The 9,740-nt window shown below is 46.9% G+C and overlaps 1 long non-coding RNA gene across 1 annotated transcript; it reads left to right on the top strand.

The window, feature by feature from the left end:
* The first annotated feature begins 607 nt into the window (after positions 1-607).
* Positions 608-6,293, top strand: LOC115029860. Its single transcript, XR_003835418.1, has 3 exons — positions 608-775; positions 4,319-4,506; positions 6,215-6,293. It is a non-coding gene; the product is annotated as an uncharacterized LOC115029860 (long non-coding RNA).
* The last annotated feature ends 3,447 nt before the right edge of the window (positions 6,294-9,740 follow it).

Below are 9,740 nucleotides of genomic sequence, written 5' to 3'. Positions count from 1 at the left end.
GGAACCCTGCAGCCTTGTCCTGCCTGATGGGCTTTTAGGGGTCTAAGGGTGGGAACTGGATGGAGACAGAGGTAGTCTTTATTGGGATTGGTGGTTTTTGAGTGCACCTTGGATGGAGCTATACATTCTTTATGCATCCTCCCTTGCTGTGAACAGGAGGGTTACTGACACATTTTGGGGAGGTGCTGCCACACTTCCTATGTAAGGAGCTCATGAGTTCCTATGTGCCCAGTCCTTAACTACCCAAGGGAACTACCTCTTGTCTCAGTAAGTCTTTAAAAAGAAGAGATGTTTTCCCTGTGTAGGGGACTGAACCCAGGGGCTTGTCACACCAGGCAAATGCTAGTGGTAGCACAAAGGTACATCCCCTGGCTCTCAAAAAGGAAATAATTTCCAGCTGAGGCTTGATGTGTGGGTAGGAAATAGGATTTTTCCAGGTCACAGTAGGAGTGCGGTGCAGATTTGCAGACATGCCTTAAAAAGGCAAACATCAATAAAGGAATGTGGGACAGTCAATGATTAGCCAGCACAGGAAACCACTGTGTGTGTGAGTGGAAATTGAGTGCTAGGGGTTGGCTAGGCAGGTGATGGATGAACCAAGGTACTCAACGGTGCGTGCAGGAGCTGATGATAAACCTACTGACGAGTGATCGAAGGGAGACCTAACAGCCTTAGGTCAGAGGCGAATGAGAGAAGAAGAGAGCAAGTGACCGTGTGGTGGAACCTTTGCCTCCGTGGGGAAGCTGCACGGAACAGAATTGAAGGCATCTCATAGGTGGGCTCTTTCTTCTTTCCTACCGCCTCTTGATTCCAATTACCTGAAGGAACAAAAGCAGGCATTAAAATATATTATAAACGATTTGTTAAACCATTAAATAAATTATAAACGAAAGAATAGAAGATGAATTAAATAAATCATTTAAAGAATCCAGGAATGCTAAACACAGTGGGTGGTTACGAGCTGGGAGCAGTGGGCAAGGAGAAGGTTAGGGGCATCACTGTGATGTATCAGCAGAGAGGCTGCTGGGAGCTCAGAATGTGTCTGCAAGTCCCAGCTCCTCAGGCCTCCCGGTGTGAGGACCAGTACTTTCAAGTTGGGTGCTCAGGGCTCTGTGAAGGTCTAGGCAGTCTTTTGTTCACTGAGTGTAGGTGGTGCTTTTTTGAGAACCCAAAGTGGCCATTTGCAGAGACCGGTGCAGAGTCGCTGTTAGCAGTTTTCCTAGTGTGGAACGGAGGAGGTCAGCTAGCCAGATGGTGGAGGCTGATTCCATGGGCTCCCTTCACTATGAAGGGACCACGTTTGTTTCAATAGAGATAGATAGTACTCTGAATGTTGAATATCCCCCCTTCATTCCTTCCTACCTTCCTTCCTCTTTTCCTCCCTTCCTTTTCCCTTCCTTCCTTTTAATGAGGGGCAGAGTCTAACTTGATAGATAGTCCAGGATGACCTCAAACTTGTGACCCATCTGCCTCAGTTTCCTGAGTGCTGGAGTCTCAGGTGTGTACCACCGTGAGTCTGCATTTCCTTTCCCACTGTGGACACCGCCATCACCTGTGGCCCCAGGGAACGCCTTATACACTGTAATGTGGCCTGTATAACATGATTTCTGCCCACGGAATGATTTCATGGCGGGGGGAAAAAGTGACAACGGGGACGAAGCCACATGATTCACTGTTCCTATTGAAGTCCCATTGGGCCAGGTTGGGGGAAATAAAGACTCAGATAGGGTGCTGAGAACAGCAGCCAGGAGCGCTGAGGTTTCTGTTTGTAGGGTATGGTCTAATCTTTGAACCAGTGATCCAAGTATGGTGGTCCTTTTCCCAAGACAGAGTACAACACGCCTCAGGGTACAACACGGCAGACATAGGAGAGGCTCCATGTGTCACTGCACCTTATTTGTTCGTAGAATTTGGGCCTGCAGTTCCTGCAACTTTGGGCTCTTATGGCTTGGAAGTCTTGGTTTCCAAGACAGGAAGTCTATGGGAGGTAACACAAAGTTTCAATTGGATTGAGAACTGATCCAATCACAGAGAGAGGGTTGATTGCTGACCGAATGAGGACAAGGAAGCGTACGCTCTTTCCTTTTCACGGTTTCCTGTTCTTCCTCCTTTTCCTCTTTGATGAGTATTTATTTATTTATTTATTTATTTAGTAGAAAGGTTAACATAGCCTAGACTGGTCTGGAATTCATAATCCTCCTGCCTCAAGTTCCTAAATGCTGTGATTACAGGTATCTAGCACTGGCCTTTCCTAGTCATTATCTGTTCCTACTGTTAAGTGTTACAGCCCTGAAGGGATAGATATCCTAGACATTGGGAATAGCCAAGAAATGCCACAAAGTCACACCACTCAACAAGCCTCACGAAAGAGATTTACTGGGGAGGGAGAAACCGAGGAGGCTGGCTGGCTCTACTTGGGGAAGAGAGAGGCAGTGGAGAGCTGGGCAGAACACAGGGGTTTATAAAGGACTTACTTTTTTTTTTTTTTTTTTTTACTTTTTTGAGAAGGAAGCTTTCCAGAGTGACCTAGGATTGGAGAGATTATGTGGCCTGATCTTGGGGCAAGATCAGGGATTGGCGAATTTTTTTTCTGTGAGGTGGGGCTCAGCCATTCTCCTGCTTCTGATGCTGGGTTAGGACCATTAGGGAAATTCAGGGGTTGGGGGTGGGATCTGGCCCTTGGAGCTCCTCAGGGGAAAGGCTTACTGGGAGTCTCTGTCTAAGGAGGAAAAAGCTGTCCCCGAAGCTCAAGCTGGTGTGAAGAGCCAACACCTGGGATCCCAAGGAACATCTGCTAGGCACAGTGTTTACAAGTCATACTCCACTCAGCAGGCTAGCCTTGCAGGGAGCTCCACAAGGAGGGGTAGACATCGGTTAGTGAAGTTGCAAATCCCCACCAAATCTCCAATAGCCGGGATTATGAAGGAACAGCAAAGAGACGTCATACTCGTCATACTCGCGCTCCATCAGGTGAACTGAATGCTATGTAAGTGTTGTGTCAGAGATGTGAGGGGTGATCGTGGGAACACCCGAGGGATGCTATCACGAGTTGGGAGTAATCCGAAGGGAGGGCATCCTAGAAGAGGCAGCCCTTGAGGGGCAGCTGGAAGTAAGTGTGTGAGGGCCCTGGACCAGTGGGGTGAGGCTGTTGGGTTTCTCTGGGGCAGGAAACTGTCTCATGCTAGAGAGATCAGGCTGCTGTTAGTGTGACAGTTGCAGTTGAGACCCATTGAAGGTCAAAAGAATGGGTTTCACCTCTGGGTGGACGCGACATTGTCTCCTCCATGAAGAGTTAATCCAGCTGAACAAAGAATGGCGGTATAGTTGATTCTCAGCAAAGGCAGAGGCAGGAGGATCTCTGGGAGTTCCCATCCGGCTGGTCTACATATGGAGTTCCAGGACAGCCAAGGCTACACAGTGAGACCTTGTGCAAATCTGTCATGAGTGAGTTCCTCCAGTTGGGTGGACCAATCACATGGCTACAACCCTCAGGAAGGCTAATTTGCTGAAAGCCAGGCTAGGTAGGGGGTTGTTTCAGACACAGAGCCAGGAGTCCACACCAGAAATCCTGCTGCGGCTGGGCCTCATAGAACCTGGGCTTAAGGTAGGAGAGGAAACTGAAGCCAGAAAGTCATGGATCTTGGCCATCTCCTCCGATAGGACCATTATTCTGACGCTACTTTCTCTGATGATTTGATTCTCCAGTGGAGAGACCTTGGGCCTGCTTGGACTGCCAGTGCCCGGCATCTCTCTCTCTCTCCTCCTTCCTTCCTTCCTTCTTTTCTTTAAAAAAAATTTTTATTTATTTATTTTATGTATATGAGTACACTGTAGCTATCTTCAGACACACCAGAAGAGGGCATCAGATCCCATTACAGATGGTTGTGAACACCACGTGGTTGCTAGGAGTTGAACTCAGGACCTCTGGAAGAGCAGTCAGTGGCCTTAACCACTGAGCCATCTCTCCAGCCCCACAATCTGTTTTTTTCATTCGATTTAAAACAACCCCCTCCCCCTCCCACACACACACAGCTTCACTATGTAGCCCTGGCTGTCCTGGAACCTGCTTCACAAACCACAGAGCACAGAGCTTCTTCTGTCTCTGCTTCCCAAGTACTGATATCAAAGGCATGTTCCACCATGCCTGGCTCTAGTTTCTTTTCAAACAAGCACCATCTCTGTGGACAATTATGGCTTTATCAATTGTGTTAAAGTTTCTTGACTTTGATCAGCCCCACACACAGATTAGATCCCAGGTTGAGAATCCCTTTCTGAGTCCCTCCTGCTTCCCCTGTCTTTCTATCCTGCTTCGTAACAGATTTGCAGAATTCTGGTTGCTCTGTTCCTGGAAGTCAGGCTTCCAAGAGGAGGTGACATGGACGAACGGGGTTTCACCACAGAGCCAAGACAACGGGGTGGGCAACTGGCTTTCCAATGTGTCTTCCATGGAGTCTCTTCCCGGGGAACGAACGGATTAAAATCTCTGAAGGCACTGAACTCACACAGGTCAGGTTCTAAGGGGGCTGGGAGTGGGGGTGGGGTGGGGTGGGGGTTAGGAGGACAGAACAGGACAGGACACCTACCTTCCTTGGTCTTTGGTGTCATTTTGTTCATCTCAGGTCTCTGATGAGTTCACACTGTTGCCTTTGGTGAACTTCAACCCTGAATAAAACCTTTCTTTTGGTTGTGATGCTGGGGACTAAAGCCGGTCTTCACACATACTAGGCAAGTGTTCTTTCTACCAACAAGGTACATCCCTAGGCCTCTATGTACTTCTGATTTTTGAGAGAATCAAAAGTCTGTGTGAAAGGCTGATTTTGGACTTTGGTTCTTTGGCTTCCGCCTCCAGAGTGTTGAGGTAAGTGTGTTCCACCATGCTGTGTTTCTGATATTTGCCTCACAGCAAAGTTACAAAAACTGTTCGTGTTCTCTGTTTATGTAGCAAGCTCTGTATATCCCTCATGAGCTCCTCCAAAGGAATGAGCCTGTAACATCATTGTACAGGGAGCCACCAGGAACAGGCTCAGCACTGCTAAGCTACTCTTCCCTGAACCATAGACTTGAATTTTTATCATTATCTGGAATGATTTAGGCTCACAGAAAAGCCTTTATTTTCCTTCAAGCTTTTGAGCATTCTGTCACTGACTCGCGGGCAGAAGATTAACAAAGAGACACATAAACAATTAACAAAGAAACAGTAATGGAAAAAGTGAATCCTTGCCAGTCGTGCCTACACAACTGTTTTATCATCTGAGCTTGTAATTTTTTTCTTTTACGTTATGTTTTATGGTGTGTAAATTTAGTTAAGGTGACACTTTAGCTAAACAAGTGCTTTTGCGTGAGTTCACAGTTTATATGATACCATGAAATATTTGGACAGTGAGTGCTCTTCAGCAAAGAAGCACCATGACGTCCAGGATCTCTCCCTCCTAAGTCGTCTGCTGCACAGAGATGGAAGAGGGAGAGAAACCATCGCAGGGATTTCCAGGCCAGGGTTTGCTAATGAGTTGCTGGTGGGACCTTGGTAGCCTTTTGTATATTAAATATGCCATCCTTTGTTTTCATTGTTTTGTTTTCAGAAAGGCTGTCCTGGAACTCACCACGCAGACCAACCTGGTCTCTATCTCGCAGAGACCCATTTGCCTCTTTGTGTTGAGATTAGCAATTATTCTTATTACTGAATTTTTAAACCCTTTTATTTTATGTATATGGTTGTTTTGTGTGCTATGTATGGCCATGAACCATATACATTCTTAGTGCCCGAGGAGGCCGATAGAAAGCATCTGTTCCCTTGGAACTGGGGTTATAGGTGGCCATGCAATGTTTTGCAGGTGTTGGACATTGAACTTTGGGAAGAATGGCCAGTTCTTAGCCATTGAGCCCTCTCTTCATCCCCAGTCTGGCTTTAGCTTGCCATTCTTTTGCCTCTGTTTCTGGAGGCTGAGATTACAGACATGCATCACCACGCACAACCCTGCTGATTTTGAGTGAGGAGGAGTTTGTCTTCTGTTGATGTACAAACGTGCTGAATTATATTCTTAGATTTCTTTGTTTTGATCTACACTTGTTTCCATCTCCAGACTGAATCTAGGAATTACTTGATCATGGTTTTTCCCTTTCACATGCTATTACGCTTTGTTTGCTAATACTCTATATAAATTATTTAAAATCAGGCTGGTTTGTAGTTTTCTTCTTTTTCTCTTTTGTTTTTCAGTCTTTGTCATATTTGATGTCGGTGTTATTCTGGCTCAGCAAGAAGAATTTGGGTGATTTTACTGCTTACTTGACTCTGAAATAAAATTTAGGTCCTTTAGTTTATTGTGTGTTTATTTAATAGATAAACCTTGGCAGTGGGGATATAGCAGTGATCAAAATGAACAAAAATCCTTTGCGTCTTAGTGGGGGAAGCAGGTCGTGAACAAATAAACAGTTGAGATGTGGAACATGACCACTGATGGCAAGCGTTATGACAGTAAAGTGGGAGTGAAAAGCAAGGTAATTGCAAGGTAGGGGGTTTCACTTTAAAGCTGGTGGCCAGGAAGCCTCAGAAAGACAGACTTACACAAAAACAGACCTGAGCACAGACCCGAGAGAGCGAGTCCCACTAGCATCATCTCAGAGATCAGTGGTCCAATGGGGGAACATGCCCAGGATGTGAACGGCCACGCTGAAGGTGGGAGAGCTGCAAGAATTCACATCCAAGGGGTGAGACAGAGGCTCTCTCAGGTGGAATGGAGGCTGTGGTTTATTACAGGTGAAAGGTGTTGGGGATTGGATCAGGGAGGGAGCAAAGTAGGTGTTCAGAGGAGCCATATTGGAGAAACCTTGGCGGGGAAGTGGCCCATTTTATTTCTGTTGTTATGATCGAATGCCCTGATGTAAGAACTTAGGTGATAAAGGATTTATTTTAGGTCGCAATTCCATGTCATTGTCCATCACTGCAGTGAGAGCATAGTCACAGTCAAGAGCAGGGAGAGAATAAACGCAGGTCTGCTTACTGCCTGCCTCTCCGGAGATTCATATAATCCAGGGCGCACACCCGAGGGAATGGTGCCACCTACAGTGGGCTTAGTCTCCTCCATCAATTAACCTAACCCAGATCATCTTCCCAGACACGCCCACCGGCCAGCCTCATCAACGCCAATCCTCACTGAGATTCTCTTCCCAGCTGATTCGAGGTTTTGTCAAGTTGACAATCAGAAGTAACCATCATGTGGGGCTTCTGGGGCTTATTAGATATGGGATAGGAAAAAGAGGTCAAATCTGAACCCAGCTGTTAGAGTGATTGGAAGGATGCTGGCCACTTCTAAGTTTGAAAAGGGGAGACAGGAGTGAATTTGGGGAGACAATCAGAGTTTCAGTTTTGGGCACTGTTTCAGATTTCCTTTGGTTGGTGAGTGTTGTGTGACTTTTCCTAGGGAAGACACACACACACACATGTGAGGAGCGGGTGTGGCAGCAGTCCCAAGATGGCGCCCGGGACTGCAGCCAAGTCTTATGACTTGCACCTGACTTCCTCATACACCTGAAAATAAGCCACGACCATCGTGAGAGCTGCGCAGGCGCACCATGATGCTGGCAGTGTAAACAAGTCCATATTTGGTGGAGACATGCCCCTGCCGCCCTGATTGGCTGAAGCTGCGTGCCTGGTGAGGTGACATGGCCTGCTGTGAGTGGATGGGGGGCTGAGAGTATATAAGCAGACCTCCCTGGGTTCCCGGGGTCCCCTAGCAGCATTGAGGCATTCCTGCAATAAAGGCTGTTGAGAAGAATCCGACCGTGTTGTGTCGTTCTTGCTGGTCGAGAGCAGGCACAACACACACACAAGTCTATCAACTCCAGAGACACTATCTACAACAGACAAAATCAACAATTCTATCCATGTATAGTATAGTGAACTAGTAATATATTGGAGTTATTTATAGAATTACCAATGGCTGGTTACATATAGAAACATGAATGCAACATATAGAAACATGAATGCAGCTGCAGGATCAAAAGAGCCACCCAAGCATGGGTGCATGCTCACAGAGGTTGCATTCTTGGGTATTCCTTCATGACTAGCAGGCAGATGGCTGGCTGGGATAGTCTCTTCCCCGCAACTGTAGGCGGGGGTGGGGGGTGGGTGGGGTGGGTGGGGGGAACACGACACATGACCTCATGAATCTTGTAACTTTCTAAACTTCTTAGATTTCATTAACTTCCTGAGTCTTATACCTCACTCTTCCTTCCAGGAGGGAATGTTTCTGTTTTTGTTTTATTTTGTTTGGTTTTTCGAAAAGGGTTTCTCTGTGTAGTCCTGGCTGTCCTGGAACTCACTCTGTAGACCAGGCTGGCCTCGAACACCGAGATCTGCCTGCCTCTGCCTCCCAAGGGCTAGGATTAATACCACGCCCGGCAGAATGTTTCGATTTAGGAGGAAACAGCTACAAACAATTCCAGAGTCCAGGGAGGGAGTTCAGGCTGGAGGGACACACTGGGAAGGATGTTATCAATGGCTTTTCAGTGTGAGTGGAGACAGATCATCAATGGTGTGACTTTAGGTAAACAGAGAAGACATTGGGAGGAATAATCCCTGCGATGCCCCACCAATTGCTAGTTAGCAAAGATGACTAGAGAGAGGAGAGGGAACTTAGAGCAGTCCATGCTAAGCTAAGGTGAGTGCAGGGGTTTGACATGGCTTGCTGGAGGCCATTGGTGACCTGGTGACCTGATGAGAGCATTTGTGTTGGGTGGTGGGGGCCAAGTCAGGGAGCTCAAGGGGTGATGGGAAAGAGAGGAACTGGAACTGAGGGGGAGCTATGTAACCCCACCCTCACCTCCACCCCCATCAGAATTTCAATAGATAGCCTAGGCTGGCTTCAAACTCACCTTGGCCTCCAGATGACAGGCACATGCCACCACACCTGGTGTCATAGGTACATCTTTAAAGGGCAGCAGAGAAATATGTGAGTGTAGAATGGGAAGTGGAGTCAATAAGCATTTTACCCTCTCCACGGAGTGCATTACGTCATAGGTTCCCACGGAGTGCATTACGTCATAGGTTCCCATCCTCCCAACTTCCTCGAATCCAGACCACTCAGTGCTATCTCTCCCCAGACAGAGCTGCTAAGGTAAGCCTGCTGACCTTGCAGTCTCCCTCCGCACTACAGCTGGGAGCAAGCCCAACCACTCTGATACTCAGGCCCAAGACAACCTTGAATAACTTTCATCTAGTGCTGTTCTGCCTTCCGAATCCTGGCATTTAGCCTAGGTCTCATGATGTGGAACGCAGCCCCCATGTTCCCCAAGAAAGAACCTGTAAGCATCAGAAACTCCCTTTGTTCTTTAGAACTGAAGGCTAGGTCTCTTTCCTTTCCTGTCATGTTATCCTTGACATTGGCCTCTCTTGAAACTTTTTTTTTTTTTGCATCTTGCTTTCTCCCTTCAGTGCATGACCATGACTACAACTCCATAGACTTCTAAAGTGTAGTTCATCTCAGCCTCCTCTCTATTCATCTGCATTACCTCCTATCACATACAACAGAACCAATATAATTTGTATGTTAATGATAATGATCAAACAGAGACACGGAAAAGCAGTTGTAGCAAGGCCCTTATGTAATGAGAAGAAATGGAGTCTGGTGTGTGTGTGTGTCTTTGTGCATATGTTGTTTAGACAGAAGTACAGACAGTTCTAAGTTCCTAAGTAACAAGAAAGCAGGCTGAAGGACACGGGTACAGATCTGGAATGAAACGTT

This window comes from Mus caroli, chromosome 18 (assembly GCF_900094665.2).
Source record: "Mus caroli chromosome 18, CAROLI_EIJ_v1.1, whole genome shotgun sequence".
NCBI classification, from domain to species: Eukaryota; Metazoa; Chordata; class Mammalia; order Rodentia; family Muridae; genus Mus; species Mus caroli.
The sequence above is the reverse complement of the archived record's forward strand: the minus strand, read 5'-3'. Positions and strand labels throughout refer to the sequence as shown.